This window comes from Pipistrellus hanaki, assembly GCF_964339955.1.
Source record: "Pipistrellus hanaki genome assembly, chromosome: 10".
Lineage (NCBI taxonomy): Eukaryota > Metazoa > Chordata > Mammalia > Chiroptera > Vespertilionidae > Pipistrellus > Pipistrellus hanaki.
In genome coordinates this window covers 38,151,946-38,168,117 of record NC_140512.1, presented here as the reverse complement: position 1 = coordinate 38,168,117, position 16,172 = coordinate 38,151,946, and the positions used below count along the sequence as shown (strand labels likewise).

Sequence of the window (16,172 nt, the reverse complement as noted above, 5' to 3'; positions counted from 1 at the left end):
GTTCACTCAGGTAAGGGAAGGCCGTGCTCGAGTTTAAAGTCATAAAAGGAAAATGGGCAGTTTTCTAAAGATAAACTTTTTTTTTTAAAAAAGTTTAGGAACATTTTTTTTCTAAAAGTTCAAGTTCTTAGCTTTCACTGTTCTAACTCAGTGAGAAAGAGCTGGGGATCTCAGTTCCTACAGGAAAGTTCCAGTTTCTTTTGCTAGGCTTCTGATTTGACAGTTCTGGCTGAGGCAGATCTGGGCAGCCAAGTTTAACATTTTAACAATCTGACCTCTTTGACAGAAAACAAGCAGATCTGTTACAGATTGAAAGAGAATACATTTGAAATCCGTGTGAATGACTGTTTTTTTCCAAACTATTTACTCATTATATATTTAAAGGTCACCCATACACATCAGTGTTTCAACTTTCTGGGAATTTATTCACTGCTAGTAACTTCAATGTGGCTGCCCTGTTTTTCATTACTGGCTGGTATTTTTAAGTCCGGGAGTTCTGAACTTCTAACTTAGAAGGAGAACAGAATAAATAGCTTGGTTGCAACATTCTGAATCATAGTAAGGAGGTTTCGTATTTCCAAGAAAACCGTCAGAATCGGATGCGATGTTAGCCTCCTTCGGCAAGCAACATTATCCCAAACAAGAGACTCATATTTTTACCACATTGGGCTAAATCTGATGGGTGTACATTTCAATGAAAACTGCCAAGTTTCTGTTTGAGCAGGATGAAATGCGCTCTTTCAATAGTTTGTTTTTATTCTCTCTTTAGAAGCACTGTTATTTGGATGGAGGAATAAACAGTTATCAATAGTTCTCTCCACATGATGGTCTCGTGTGGTTTCCATTTGCTTGATTAGGCTTTGCCATATTTTAAAATGTATCTGTATAAACAAGATTTTCTTTTTTTGCAATTGAAAGGATCCTGTCTCTCTCCTCTCCCATCCCCCTGGTCATTCTGGGTAAGGGTCTTGAGGAGGAAATTGGCTGAGACCCTAGTGTTTCTTATACTTTCATATGCACGGACATCACCTGGGATGTTATGAAACTGCAGGTTCTAATTCAGTAAGTCTGCAATCCTGCTTTAAGCAGATACAGTTTTTGGTGATGCTGGGGCTGCTTCAGGAACTTGTAAGCAGTTCTCCCATTTACCAAAGGTACCAAATGGCCAGTCTTGCCTCTTTGAGAGGCATTGCCTGTGACGTGTGCTTCCTGCTGCAATGCCAGGGCCCAACCTCCCAAACTCACTGCTCCAGGGCCCTCCTCAGCATCCCCTGGAAGCTTGTTAGAAATTCAGATTCAGCCCTACTCTAGACCCACTAAATCAAAGCCTGCATTTTAGCCCAACTGGTGTGGCTCTGTGGTTGAGCATAAGTCTATGAATCCAGGAGGTCATGGTTCGATTCCTGGTCAGGGCACATGCCCGGGTTGCGGGATTGATCCCCGGTATAGGAGGCAGCCAATGCTTCTCTCTCATCAGTGATGTTTCTCTCTCCCTCTCTGAAATCAATAAACACATATCTATTTTTTAAAAACCTGCATTTTAACAGGACTCTCAGATGATTTCTGCAATACAATTTGAGAAGCACTACCTAGACAGTCCCCAAGTTACTCTAAATCAGTGACTCTCAACGTTCACCTCCTGTTATAATCAACCTGAAGCTTGATGCCCAGGATGAACCTCAGCCTAGTTCCAACTGAACCTCTGGGGGTGGGCCATGACATCATTAGTTTCTAAAACTCCCTAGGTCATTGCAGTGCGCAGTCAAATTTGAGAACCACACCATAGATGGAACTGGAGAATGAAAAGCAATCTTGGTGTGTGATTTTTTTTTTTTTTTTGCCAGTAGATGAAGGTTTGGAGGCACTTGTTTTCTATGTTTTCTATGTTGCCACCCTATTAGACAATGAGTCATCAGTCACTGAGCCAACAGGAAACAGTTTGGGCCAGAGCATTACATTGCATAACCCTGCTGAATTTCCGGAACCTACTGGTATACATTTGGCAGTGTGGCCTCACTTTACTCGAGCTTTGTCATACCTAAAGAGGAGCTAACTATTCCTGCGCTCTGCTCTCTCTGGGTGAAGACCTTAAAAATACAGTCCATAGGCATTTAGGTTATTTCACCCTAAACTGGTATGCTCTGTTCTTATCAGATCTTAACGGGAACAGAAAGATCTCCTGCATGGGTAATATGTACCAGGATGTGGATTAAGGTACTTTAGAATGATAAACAGTACATTACTTAAAAGTTATGGGTGGTATTTTATGTGACAGAGTAAGAAGAATAAAATGCAGTCCTTGACTACATATGGGTCATTTTCCCTAAAAGCAGAGGTTAGACTTGTGTGGGCATGTGAGTTGGAACACTTGCTCTGCGGGCCTGTCCTAATATCCGCAAGCCTTCAAACCTTTCCTGGGCCAGCCAAGTGTTTGTGGTTGATTGTTGATTTTGGAAAGAACTCATGCATTACTCACGTATGAAGAAGTGTTAGATTGTCATCATTCCTAGGGGTAACAAAGACTGCTTTTAATTCTGGATAATGTTTCTTAATTTCATGTTCCAGGAAAGGGTGAACTGCATTTCCACATACTTAGCATAGGAATTTCTGTGTGCAGCGGGGCTGTGATCTATGTTGTTCTGGCAAGAGCTGCTTAGCTTAAGAAGAGGGTGGAATTTATTCTAAATCCCTCCTCAGAGATGAGGAATATGTTTGAGCTCTTTTTTTTTTCTTCCTTTATATTTTTGTCAACTTTTAAAATTTATTTCACTCTCCGATTCAACAAATACCACCCATCAGGCTAAACCACCCATCCGGCCTAACGTTACCACCTGTTGTTTGAATTTGTATTCCTTTCATTTGCCCTAAATTTCCTTACCCCACTAAGGCTGGATCTGTTACCTCCATTCTCCCCTATGATCCCGATTCCGGTCCCCGAAGGGGTCTCTCCCAACACCTCAGCAAATCTTTCAGAGAGTGGGGTTTGCTGTGGGATACCCCCACTCCATGCTGGCTTTCCTGAGATGGCAGCACAGCTACACACAGTATTCCTGACATGAATGTGGCTGTGGTCAGGACACAGCCTTCTTCTTGGTTCCTGTCTTCTTTCTCCAGTGTGCCCTGGAGTGTATTGGTTTGCGGGTAAAGAGTTTTGTTTTCCTAGGGAGTGTATTCTGTTGTACAATTGTGATGTGTTAGAGACAAATCAATTCCTCTCAGCTCTCTCTCCTAGCTGTGGCTGGGGAGTCCAATCCAATGGCATCACCCTGTAAGGGCCAGAGGGATTATTTTTTCCTAACTCTATTACCCAGATTAATCAAGTTAACCAAATGATTACCAAATGGCCCATTCCCTGTGGCTGACGGGACCCAGTCACAACTTCCTCAGAAGCTGAAGGAGGTGAGCATCATGTAAAAGATGGGTGAGCACTCAATGCCCTATTATAAACTACAGAGGCTGGGCACCCATCTCTAGGATTTATTAATCTAGCACAACTGAAGCTCTATCCCCAACTGAATAACTTCCCATTTTCCTCGCCCCCAAGCCCTGGAAATCACTGTTGTGTTCCCTGTGTCTATGAGTGATGACTACTTTAGGCATTTCATATGAGGGGAATAATACAGTATCTGTTCTTCTGTGACTAGCTTATTTCACTTAGCAGAGCGCCCTCCAGGGTCATCCATGTTGGCACAAATGGCAGGATTTCCTTCTCTTTTAAGACTGAAGGATATTCCATTGCATGTATCATGACTTTTAAATGTCCCCTTATCTGTGCATGGACACTTGGGTTGTTTTCAGGTCTCGGCTATTATAAATAGTACTGCCATGAACACAGGCGTGCAGAGCTGTCTTCCAGAGCCTGATTTCAATTCTTTTGGATATACAGCCAGAAGTGAGATGGTTGAATGACAGAATAGTTTTGTTTTTAAATTTTTTTTTATTGTTGAAAGTAATACAGATGTACTCTCCCCCGCCCCCGCAACCCCCGCCAATTAACTCCTTCTAACCCACACTGCCCCCACCCCAGGCCTTGCCACTCTATTGCCTATGTCCATGGCTTATGCACACATGCATACAAGTTCTCTGATTGATCTCTTTCCACCATCCCCACTTTACTTCTGAGATTCAACAGTCTGTTCCATGCTTCTATGTCTCTGAATCTATTTTGTTGTTTTTTCTTTTAATTTTTAAAGGGCCCTCCATATTGTTTTCTATTGTTTGCTGCAAGGTAGGTTGCATAATAAGTGATCTTACCATACACACACACACACACACACACACACACACACACACACACACACAAAAACAAACAAACAAACAAAAAAACACAAAGCTCCCCAAAACAAACAAAATCAAGTCACAAAAACTAGGGAACACCAGAAACTCTGGGAGGTGGTGAAGATGTCTGCTACTTTGACTGTTGGTGATGGTACCAGGGGTATTTGCATTTATCTAAACTTACCAAAGTGTACCCATCAAATATGTGCAGTTCTTTGTATATCAACTATAAGGCTATTAAAGAAACAGACAGATGTATAAGTGACTCCCATGCATGGCTTTGTAGCTAAGGGTGAAAAAAGGGACACGATGAATCTCAAAAAGCAAGTCAAAAAGTTGAGGGAGACTGGATACATGGGTGTTACCATCACCTTTTAGGGAATACTGGACCTCTGCAAGGAAAACCCTGCCAGTATTAAAAGCTCAGAGCCCAAGCCGAAACCGGTTTGGCTCAATGGATAGAGCGTGGGCTTGGGGACTGAAGGGTCCCAGGTTCGATTCCAGTCAAGGGCATGTATCTTGGTTGCGGGCATATCCCCAGTGGGGGATGTGCAAGAGGCAGCTGATCGATGACTCTCTCTCATCGATGTTTCTAATTCTCTATCTCTCTCCCTTCTTCTCTGTACAAAATCAATAAAAAATATATTTAAAAAAAGAATATAGTAAAAAAGCTCAGAGCCCCAAGCCAGCTGGTAGTCCCTGGTTAAATACTCTCATCCCGTATTATCTAAGACCTTTCTCTGCCAACCATAAAAGTAGAGGTTTAATCCTTAAACCACTGCAAAATATCATAGGGACACCATTTCTTTCAGCTTGAAAACAAAACCCCACCATAAATATAATAGAGATACTTACTGAATAAAACAGTAAACCAGGGCATTTTTATTACCTGGAAGACTCAAAAATAAAGGTAGTCCTCCTTGTTTCCATAGTGTTAGTAGATGCTAATAATCATGTTTGGAGGTAGGGGTGAGGGAATTTGATAATTTGATAATTTCTGTGTTATAAAGACTCCCATCATGATTGATTTCAAGCTAGTGAGCTGTTCACAATACACTCTTGCAAGTACAGTCTATTGCCCAGCACCATTGTATACTAGGAACCAAAATATTTGTGATTTTTTTTCTTTTAGACCTCATTTTCCCATCACTTTCAAATGCCACAGAGATTTATTCATCAGAGGGTGTCCCAAAGATACATTTTTCCTGGCAGATGTTATCTTTAACATCTACTCCACTACTCTCTTCTTTTTCAGGGAGGCGTGGGGGTTAGAATCACCAAGGACTCTTCAGTAAAGTGTATTTTCCCACCTGGCCAGCATCCCCAGAGTTCCTGCAAAACTCTGCGTGTAAAAAGCAAAGCAGCCCAGTTAGCATCCGACAGTATGTTCAGCAGTCAAGGTGCAGAGCCGGTACCATAAGTTAAAGTACCAAGAATGTGTAGGGCTGATTTAAAAGTCATCTACAGCCATGTTTCTAAAATAAATAAATAAATAAATAAATAAATAAATAAATAAATAAAAAATTTCCTCTTAAATCCATGTATGTTCATGGCTATTAAAAATGAACAAAAATATGATGGCTGCCTAGAAATGACATGTCCTCTACCTCCTAGATGAAACCTTAAACTCTGTAAATATTGACACCAGTTGAGATTTTGCCAATTTTACGGTCTGTAATTTATTTTTATTTGTTTTTTTAAATATTTTTCAATTGATTTTTTACAGAGAAGAAGGGAGAGAGATAGAGAGTTAGAAACATCAATGAGAGTCATTGATCAGCTGCCTCCTGCACGCCCCCTACTGCGGATGTGCCCGCAACCAAGGTACATGCCCTTGACCAGAATTGTACCTGGGACCCTTCAGTCCTCGGGCTGACGCTCTATCCACTGAGCCAAACCGTTTTCGGCACAGTCTGTAATTTAAAATGTTTGAAAAAATCTCTTATACTTAACATGATTTTTAATTTTTTAACATTTCAATTACAGTTGGCGTTCAGTATTATATTAGTTTCAGGTGTACAGCATAGTGGTTAGATCACTTATGAAGTGATCCATCCCTCTGATAAGACTAGAGCCCCCCTGGCACCATACATGGTTATTACAGTATTGTTGACTATATTCCCTAACTTTCTCCAACCTCAAGACTCCAAAATGCTTGAGAAGGGATGGATAGGGTGTGATGGATCCCCACTTGTACCTCTTCCTCCTCCTGAGAAAATCTGACCTAACCTGCCAGAGGTCACCTAATACAATAAATGGTAGGGTAGCCTTTTCCAAGCTGTAGAAACAGATAGAACACAACTCTTCGGTTAACTATATTTCATATTACAAAATTTATATACATATGTTTACATTTTATTTGATCCTTCTGAATGGTGAAGTCTTTTGGAAACTGATTTAGTAATTTGGAAGGTAACACATTCAATTAAAAAAAATTGTTCTGCCGAGACTGGTTTGGCTCAATGGATAGAGTGTCGGCTTGGGGACTGAAGGGACCCGGGTTCGATTCCGGTCAAGGGCATGTACCTTGGTTGCGGGCATATCCCCAGTAGGAGGTGTGCAAGAGGCAGCTGATCGATGACTCTCTCTCATCGATGTTTCTAGCTTTCTATCTCTCTCCCTTCCTCTCTGTACAAAATCAATAAAATATATTAAAAAAATTGTTCTTATGTTCAAAGACAATGGTTATGGCTAGGTAAATCTCTGTCAGTAGCCAATACAAATACAATTGCTGAGGAAGTTAAACACATTAGAAATTGTATGGTATATACGGCATGTTTCTTAGGCTAATATTAAAATTGCATTGAATTTTTGGACCCACAAAATAGGCATTCTAACTGTGAGCAGGATCTAATAAAGGCAGAATTGGCAGCAATACATTACATCACAAAATTCTAATTTTCTCATTGTTAATCTAATAGCATTGTTTGGATAGCTCAAAATACTGGGGGACTAGAAAAATGAGGTGAACAAAGAAAAATTACCTAAAGTGATCCACCAATTATGTTCCATCTGTAAATTCTGTTTTTAAAGTTGTAAAATGGGACATACAGTACAGCATTTGTCTTATAGGTTTGTTGTGAGAATTATTCTATGTGAAAATGTATATAGAGCACTTAACACAGCCCTAGCATTTAGCATATAACATATTATATGTGCACATAAAGGCATACTAGTAAGTTTGGAGGTATACATAGATACATACCTGTATATGAGTGAATCAACATATATATATATATGTGATTAAAGCCTTCTGCATATTTCTCAAGTTGGCCTATTTCTCTTGAAATCTTTGGGTAGGTTTTTAAAAAATATATTTTCATTGGTTTCAGAGAAAGAGAGAGAGAGAGAGAGAGAGAGAGAGAGAGAGAGAGAGAGAGAGAGAGAGAGAGAGAGAGAGATGAGAGAGATCGACTGTCTTCTGCACTCCCCCTTTTGGGGACCAAGCCTGCAACACAGGCATGTGCCCTGACCTGGAATTGAACCTGGTATATGGGACAACATTCAACCAACTGAGCCACATGGCTGGTCTGGATAGCTTTTATAGCCTGACTGTCATCAGAGATGATGTCAACTGCTAAGAAGAAGGAGAATACATTAATTCTTTCATGAACAGAAAATACCTTTTTGCCTGGGAATAGACATGACAAAATTTGGATTCACAAACCTGTTTGATAGATTGCTATGTATAAGTGCCCAGTGACCACAGGAACAGGGGAACTAGATGTTTAGAATGAGAGCTGTAGGGGTGACAAGCATCATCTAGTCCAACTTAATTTACGCAGGAGGAAACTGAAGCCTTGAGAGCTAGAAAAACGACATTTGAGGTTTCACACGTTGAAATCAAGTACAGAATTATTTGCCTTTTCATGTTGACAGTTCTGAAGAATGCACTTCTTGTTAGGACTTGTATGATTATAACCCAAAAGCATTTTGAAGACAATGGGAACTATCCAATCAGGGGGAAAAAAACAAGTTCTAAAGATGAGATATCTCAGAACCTAGTTCATAGCTTTCAATTGGAAGTAAGAAAACAGCAGAAGCAGGGACAGATCTAGCCACTTTTTTTCCCCTGAAGGTCATGTGTGGTGGTAGATTAATTAGTATGGATTTTGTGAGGGTAGGCATGGAATCTAATCCCATTTTGGAACCTGGCTAATAGGAGGCACCTCAAAGATTATATAATGAAGCAATTAAATATTCTAGGTTTCAAATTAATGTGTGAAGCACTTAGCACATGCTGGATAAATGTTTGGTAAATTAAATGTTGGGGTTGTAGTAATGCCAGGCTTTTTGGCATTATGGTAATTATTTTTGCACCACCATGCTCCTAAATTCTCTGATGTGGAAGAAAACAAGGGAAATGATGAAGAGAGTAAGGAAAAAATTTTCCCCCACATCTGTCTTAGTCCATAAAGTACAATTTACATGCAAATGCATAAAATAAAAATAACACAAGCTGAAGAATAGCATTTGGAACGCCATTAAAGAAAAGTCCATTTGTGATGTGTTTGTGTTTAAGAGTTTTACTCTTGGCAAAACCAAACTTATGTTTGAAAGATAAAAGGTTTATTTTTCAAATGGCTTCAAATGCAGTGAGTCTGCAGAGCACTACCAATAGCATCGTAATGTCTTAATATAAGTGAATACAAAATATGTAAACCTGAACCTCCTGAATTCCCATGTGGCACAAAATGAATGGAAAAGATATTTGGCCCTAGCTGGTTTGCTCAGTGGATAAAGTGCAGGGTTGTGGGCTAGATCCCCAGTGGGGGTGTGCAGGAGGCAGCCAATAGATGATTCTTTCTCATCATTGATATATATATATATATATATATATATATATATATATATATATATCCCTCTCCCTTCCTCTCTAAAAGCAATAAAAATATTTTTTTAGAGGAAGGAACACTTTCAATCCTTTTTTTTAATGAGGCCAGCAGTATCTTTTAAAAAATATATATTTTATTGATTTTTTGCAAAGAGGAAGGGAGAGGGATAGAGAGTTAGAAACATCATTGAGAGAGAAACATTGATCAGCTGCCTCCCGCACACTCCTCATGGGGTATGTGCCTGCAACCAAGGTACATGCCCTCGACTGGAATCAAACCTGGGACTCTTGAGTCTGCAGGCCGATGCTCTATCCACTGAGTCAAATCAGTTAGGGCAATAAAAATATATTTTAAAAATAGTTTAAAAAATTTAAAATATTTGAATAAATACTTTTGAATCTTTAAAATAGACTCATTTTTGTAAGTAACCTGCTATTTAAAGGATCAAAAATGTGAATAAATGTGATATCCTTGGTCAAGCACCCATTCATTGCTTCTACACACTGTCATTGAGAACCTGCAGTGTTCCAGGGCAGCAAGCAACTGCTACTGAGGCATGGAACAAAATTTCCCATGAAGGGCTTTGAAATTCAAATTAAGAAAGTGTTCTCTTGATCTTTTGTAATGGGGTGGGAATGTGCATGTAGCACAAAACTCCTATAATAGTAGTTTAAACAAATAGGGGTCTTATATTTGTCATGTAGTTCAAGTCTACAAGTAGACAGTCCAAGACTGGTGGAGATTTTTAAGGATCTCACCAAACACCCATGATTCCTGTTTCATCATTCTTGCATAACCTTAGCCTGAGTCCCCTCAGATTTCCGTATTCTAACTCTGGGCTTACAGCAGGTTTTCTCAACCTGGACACAGATGTATCCGGGGCCTGATAATTTGCTGTGGGGGCTGCCCTGTGCCTTGTAGGATATTCAACAGCACCCTGGACTCTATCCAATAGTTGCTGATAGCAGCCCTTCCCCATTTCCTGCCAGTGTGACAACCAAACATGTCTCTAGACATTGCCCAACAACTCCTGGGAGCGTAACTGCTCCAAGTGGAGAATCACTGGGGTGAAATAGAAAACTTGGTGATTGCCCATCCTAGTGGTTTTACTGAATTTAGCAAATCCTACTCATGCATGAAGACAGGAAGCAGGTCTTCATGTGGGAGCTACAGGGGACCCTTAGAGTGTTCATGTTTGCTTAACTCCAGGCCTGAGAATACAGGTGAAAGCACGCCCCTTCCTTTATTTGGGGAAACTATCATCAGGAAAGAGAGAAAAGCAGGAAAATGGCAGGTATACCAGAATCAGGGCTGACACAGCAGGAGAAAGGCCAATGAGATTGTCTTCTCTTTTTGGTGAGTCACCATTTTTTTTTTTTTTCAACAGAATCATTTCATCTGAGTTGGGAAAGCAGTAAATAATTAAAAGAAGCCTCCAGAAACCGCCACTCCATAATTCTGAACAGTGAAGTGGAGCGCAGAGGCGTGGCCTCATCAGTGTAATGGGCTGGATGCGGGGCTTGGGGAGAATTGACTTCAATTATTCATCCTTGACATCTGGAAGGTCAGTTTGGCTTTTACAATTTGATTACATTTCAGATTAGCATACACTTTGTTGTCAAATGTTTCTAAGGCCACCCTTAATTATTTAAGCACTCTTAGATTACTTAAATCCATGGCTAATAAGTATAGCATTTTAGGCTGGGGACAATGGCTGCACAGGGATCCCCTTTTCTTGCATAGTCTCTCTGCCCTAATAGAGTTTCCACATCTTTCATTTTTTAACTTTTAGTTATTTTTTCCTCCTTTGATCCTTCACCTCCTGATCTCTTTGTTCTTGTTGCTTTCCGTGGTTACTGTCACTGTTTCTCATTAGGGATTGTATCCTGTCTTAGGAGTTTAGCCATTGGTCTGCGGAGCTCTAGGTAGTCTGTGGAAAGTCCTCTCTAGGCTCCTTAAAACCTGTAAAATTATTTGCCACAATTTGAGTGGATGAACCTGCTTTTGTCTATAAAATGGGTTCTTAGGGACTCCTTTCCCCAACCAACACAGATTCCCAAAGGATCCTTGACCTGAAAATGATAAAAGCCAGGGAGGAGCATTTGCCACCAGCTTTCAGCCTAGAAAGTAGAGGGCATGTGTATGGGATACTTGCCATTTGGCAGGGTCTTTGTCCTGTTTTCTCATTTAACTCACACAACCTCTAGATGCTATAGGTGTTATTGTCATAGGTATTTGAGGATTCAAAGACCTGGAGAGACTACATAATCATCAAGGTTATCCAGCTTTCATAGTGGCTCAGACTTTAAATGATTCTTTTCAAGATTAAATATAAAACCCTTTTTCTGGAACTTCAGAAAGATTGGGCAATTGATAATCAGGCTGAAGTGGAGGAGAGGGAGGAAAAAGAGGGAGGACTCACGTCCTGTACATTTCCCAAGGACACACTAAGCAGGACTCAAGTGGGCCAATAAATGGGCAAAGGACCTAAATAGACACTTTTCCAAAGAATATATTGAGATGGACAACAAGTATGTGAAAAGGTACTGAGCACCACTAATATCAGGGAAATGCAAATCAAAACCACAATGAGATACAACCTCATACCTGTTAGGATGGCTATTATAAAAAAACAAAAACAAAAAAACCCCGACAAGGTATAGCAAATGCTGTCAAGGATTTGGAGAAAAGGGAACTCTTGTACACTGCTGATGGGAATGTAAACTGGTACTACAATATGGCATTTTCTTAAAAAATTTAAATATAGGACTACCATATGAGCCAGTAATCCCACTTTGGGGTCTATCTGTAAAGGAAAAAAAATCATATTTAATTATATCTAAATTCCCATGTTCAGAGAAGTATTATTCATAATAGTCAAGGTATGGAAACCACCTAAGTGTCTATTGATAGATGAATGGATCAGTAAAATGTGGCATATACCAACAATGGAATATTATTCAGCCTTAAAAAAGGAAATCCTGTTTTTGCAACAACATGGATTAACCAGGAGGACATTATGCTAACTGGAATCAGCCAGACATATAAAGACAAACACTGCACTTATATATAGAATTCTAAAAAAAAAAAAAAAAAAAGTTGAACTCATAGTAACAGAGAGTATAAAAGTGGTTACCACAGACTGGGGGTTAGGGGGTGGATAAGAGAGATTGGTAAAGGGTATAAATTTTCAGTTTTAAGATGAATGAGGTCTGAGGATCTAATGTATAACATAGTGAATATAGTTGATAATTTGCTAAGAGAATAGAACTTAAATGTTCACACATACACACCAAAAGAATATTTGGGAGGGATGTAAATGCCCTTATTGTGACTAAATGTTACAGAGCACACTGTAGAGCTATTTCATCTGTGGCCCTTTGAACAATGGCATACAAAAACAAGTGTCAACACCAGTAGGCTGCTGCCAAGAGTGACATTTGGTATCATGGAGGATGGATTACAGGCTACCACAGCAACAGCCATGGCAGAAGTGTCCCCTGTTGGGATTACAGGAACCCCTTGCCTGTCATCTCTCATCTCAGACAATGTGGCACTGAGCCTGGTAGCTATTCCGGGGGAGAGTGAAGGCTGTCACATCTAGCCTCCAGTGCTTCCATGTGATCTTTCTTTTCTCTTCTCTTTGCTTTTTCTCTACAAAAAGTAGCAATGAACTTGCCTATTGAAGGGGAAAATAACAAATCATTGCAAATGAAAATAAACCAGTTAATGGACACGAGAAGCTGATCTGGAAACCAAGGGATATTGTGTGTACAAGGAAAAGTTACACTCGTTAAAAATAAAACTTTCTGGTTTTGTCTTATAGTCTTTGTTTTTTATTTTGTTTGATTTTTTTTAAGTGCATCTGATAGCGTTCCATGTGTTTGATGAAAAAAATATTTTATAAAAGATGAATTAGAGGTGTAAAGAAAACTTTGAATCTAGAGTCTTTTGACATAGATATAATGAAATGTACTGAATCTTGAAATAGGGAGCTAAGTAGAAGTTATTTTTATTATATGATTATTTTATTATAGCATATAGTGATCATCAATAGTGACAGAAAATGCATGGGCTTGGCCTTTAATTGTGTGAGAAGGTTGTTTATAAGACTTAGAAAATCTCATATGCCAAGAGAATATGTGTTCTCTACACTAGGAGTTGATGATATGAACTGACAACTCTGGATTCAAATTTAGTGGGTTTTTTTTGTTGTTGTTGTTGTTGTTGTGTTGTTTTTGTAAAGAAAAGAGAAATTTTAAGCAGAAATAACTAGCTCCTGGTACATTGATACTTAATTTGAGATCCATTTTAATGCCTCAAGTATAAATGAACAAAAACCACATGGATTACATCTTTCTTCAAATATCCAAGTGAAAAAAAAGAAAAAGAAAACAGAGAATACGTATTTGACAAAATGATGGAGTTTATTTCAAGTTACTAACACCCGCACATGTTCTGATTGATTTAACCATTTGAAATGGATTTCATGCTTCTATTTGTGGAATTTGTTTTCTGTCATTTATATACTATTTTAGAAACTCTGTGATCATCATTTTAGGATATTTAAGTGGACTCAAATATCTCCTGCATTTAATTATTTTCAATGCAATGCTAAAACTAAAAGGAATAGAAGAAGCTTATTTAAAATATAGGGGATTTGGGAGTGTTTTAACTAACACCTTATCTCTGTTAATAAATCTATTACTTTTGTTTCTTCTTCAAAGTTTACTTGTCTTAGGCAAATATATTTATGGTCCTTTCCTGATGACTTCACTCCCATTTCAGATACGTTTTTCAGGTTACATCTGTGTGTGGAACCATGTTTTTCCTTTGTGTCTCTCTTTGATCTTGAGAGTGGCCTTGGGTTGAGAATGGCTGTTGGCCCAAAGACACATTAGAGTTGTACATCTAGATGTGAATGCGAGAACAGTGTGTCATCAACATCTTTTGAATGCTTGGTTATGGAGGAATAAAAAGTCCTTTTCTGAAAGTGGTTGAGAGAGCCTAATTATTATTATGGCCGAGAGTCACACAGAAATTTTTGACTTAGTCAACTATGTCAGTGTGCAAGAGTTTTGCCACATTGTCTCTTTAGAACCCACATATTCAAAAACAAATAGAAAAAAAAAAGGCACATGTCCTTCATTTGCAATAAATATTAAGTCTTTAAGGAAGCAAATATATTCCTATGTTCAAGGGGTTATGAATTTTTGCAAAGCTTTTAGAAATCATTAATCAGATATCTCAATTATTATATAAACATAGTGTCATAAAAATTAAACTTTGGTCAAGACGTACCAGACAATGTTTTTCTGCTTCTTTCTTCTAAAAATAAGAATTTAAATTATCTGAATTCTTTTACTACATAAGAAAGTATAGATACTAGATAAGAGTCCTCCCACAATTATTGGCTTAATTTCTGATAAGATGCCCTCCTCAGTCTTACTTTGCAGAATCTTAGATAACATTTTTATGATTAACATAGAAACATCTGTTAACTTTTTTCTTAAAGAAGTCCAGAAAAGGATTTTATTGAGTTGACAAGAATACAGGAAGAAGTTAAAATACAAAATGTAATGGCTTTTATTACTGATTGTTATTGTTTATTACTCTTAACTCTTTGTGTATTTATAGTTGATAAGTATTCTGATCTTGGAACTGAGTAGTAAGTTTTCAAGTTCTATTTTCAAGTACTGATTCTACCAATTACCCAGTGAATGATCTAAGCCTAGGCACCTGGTGTATCCTTGCAAACATTTTTTTTTTTTTAACCAAAATCTTTGGTCTGATAGAACATACTTTCTTGAGGTAGAAAATATGGATAAAAATAAAAGTATTTCCCTCATGGTATTGTTGAGAATCAAGTAAGGGATATTTGTGAAAGAGTTTAGTTAATTTTAAAAAGATAATATTAATGGTTGGATTAAAAAACAAAATTGGCTACACCAGTCTGCATTCCCACCAGCAGTGCAAGAGGTTTCTTTTTTCTCCACATCCTGGCCAGCACTTGTCGTTTATTGATTTAATGATCGCCATTCTGACAGATGTGAGATGGTACCTCATTGTTGTTTTGATTTGCATCTCTCAGATGATTAGTGACTTTGAGCATGTTTGCATATGTCTCTCAGTCTTCTGTATGTCCTCTTTCAAAAGGTGTCTATTTAAGTTTTTTGCCTATTTTTTGATTGGATTATTTAACTTCCTTTTGTTAAGTTGTATGAGTTCCCTATAAATTTTGAAGATAAAACTCTTATCGGAGATAGCATTGGCAAATATGTTCTCTCATGCAGTGGGCTTTCTTGTTGTTTTGTTGATGGTTTCTTTTACTATGCAGAAGATTTTTATTTTGATGTAGTCTTAATTTTTATTATCTCTTCAGTTTCCATTGCCCTAGGAGCTGTATCTGTAAAGATATGGCTACGACAAATGTCTGCTATTTTGCTGTCGATGGCTTCTTCTAAGATTTTTTAAGTCCATTTTGAGTTTATTTTTGTGTATGGTGTGAGTTGGTGGTCTAGTTTCATTTTTTTGCATGTATCATCCAATTTTCTCAACACCATTTATTGGAGAGACTGTCTTGACTCCATTGTATGCTCTTGCTTTCTTTGTAAAATATTAATTGAGCATAATAGCTTGGGTTGATTTCTGGAAAAACAGTATGGCATTTCCTCAAAAAAATTAAAAATGGAACTTTCATTTGACCCAGTAATCCCACTTCTAGGAATATATCCCAAGAAAACAGAAACACCAATCAAAAGGGATTTATGCACTCCTATGTTCATAGCAGCACAATTTACAATAGCTAAGATTTGCAAACAGCCTAAGTGCCTATCAGCAGACGAGTAATTTAGAAAACTGTGATAAATCTATACAATTAAATACTATTCTGCTGTAAAAAAAAGAAGAAATTCTTACCATTTTCAACAGCATGGATGGAACTAGAGAGCATTATGCTAAGTGAAATAAGCCAGTCAGAGAAAGATAAATATCACATGATCTCATTTGTGATATATAATGAACAACATAAACTGATGAACAAAAACAGAACCAGAGTTA

At 38.2% G+C, this 16,172-nt stretch overlaps 1 long non-coding RNA gene across 1 annotated transcript in view; it reads left to right on the top strand.

Moving 5' to 3' along the window:
* The window catches only part of LOC311629230, a 107,887-nt gene extending 97,216 nt beyond the window's left edge, over positions 1-10,671 (top strand). Inside the window, exon 3 of the long non-coding RNA XR_014796174.1 lies at positions 10,501-10,671. This is a non-coding gene — a long non-coding RNA (uncharacterized lncRNA). The remainder of the gene's footprint in view (positions 1-10,500) is intronic.
* The last annotated feature ends 5,501 nt before the right edge of the window (positions 10,672-16,172 follow it).